Source organism: Sinocyclocheilus grahami, unplaced genomic scaffold (assembly GCF_001515645.1).
Source record: "Sinocyclocheilus grahami isolate Dianchi unplaced genomic scaffold, SAMN03320097.WGS_v1.1 scaffold1358.1, whole genome shotgun sequence".
NCBI lineage: Eukaryota > Metazoa > Chordata > Actinopteri > Cypriniformes > Cyprinidae > Sinocyclocheilus > Sinocyclocheilus grahami.
Genome location: NW_015506537.1, coordinates 64,330 through 65,448, shown reverse-complemented (window position 1 = coordinate 65,448; position 1,119 = coordinate 64,330). Strand labels below are relative to the sequence as shown.

General features: G+C 35.5%; 1 protein-coding gene across 1 annotated transcript in view; it reads left to right on the top strand.

Annotated features, from left to right (window-relative positions):
• Positions 1 to 1,119, top strand: part of LOC107569548 (tripartite motif-containing protein 16-like) — an 18,103-nt gene that overhangs the window by 14,959 nt on the left and 2,025 nt on the right. The gene's annotated exons all lie outside the window — the stretch shown is intronic.

The window sequence follows — 1,119 nt, the reverse complement described above, 5'->3', positions numbered from 1 at the left end:
GCAGTTAACAAATGCACTGAGCAGCGCTGTCATCAGAAATCACCCTTAACAGATGAAAGACAGTACTACAAAGATAATGCTTTCCTCAGCGGACATTGAAACTAATATTTTCATTGTCAACATTAGATTGAGCTGAAGAATGAATGCTGTATCAGATGCAGGTAACCGCATTCGCTCAGTCCATCTCTCTCTCACAATACTCTACATAACACAGTGAGCTTTTAATTAATTAATACAATAAGTTTTAAATGAAGCAACTCAACGTTCCTTCGTTACTAGTTCTAAAGTGATGTTTTCGGTAATGGAGGCTTCAGCTCAGCCGTTAAACTGTCAAACTGAGATTTGAATCTGTGGCGGAAGGAAGTAGTTCCGCACAAAAAGGTTTTTAAAGACACTCCGTTGTTGTTTTTCATATATATTTACACTCATGCCGTCGAACTGTTGTATAAACGCAATATCACTCTCGTACCCGAGCGATACCGGCTCTATATCAGCATGGCTGTGATTGCCTTACTGTAATATGAAATATTGTTACTGAAAAGTGTTATAAGATAATCAAACATAATTAAAATAATTTATTTACATTTCCAACAAAGGCAGGGTTTCTGTGGGGCATTGAAAATCATTAAAATTCATTAAATGACCTTTAATAACAGTCATTCAGGACTTCCGTTCAAAAACTCGGGAAGTCTTAATTAATTTCAAACAATTTTTTGTATAATTAATTAATTTAATGTTTATAATAGACACATTTACAGCAGAACCTCAAGTAAACTACATGTTATTTTATTTAGTCATATACAGGTGGGAGCTTTTTAAATTTATTACTCAGAACGACTTATTAGCCTACAACACCTTTAAATACTTATTCAGGGAAGTACAGCAGGATGCAGGAAATGGTTGAGTATTATTTTAGGTATAAAATATCATTATTGTAATGCTTGTAATGTCCATTTATAGTCTTTACACAGCAGCTTGGCTCCTTAAATGTTTAAACACCAGCTAATTTCAGGAAGCTGACGTGACGTGGGTCACAGTGTAAGACGCTCAAAGCTCAAGACGTTCGGTTACGTTCGAGATCAGTCGGTCGTTCGAACGTTTGATTTTAGCATGGAATAC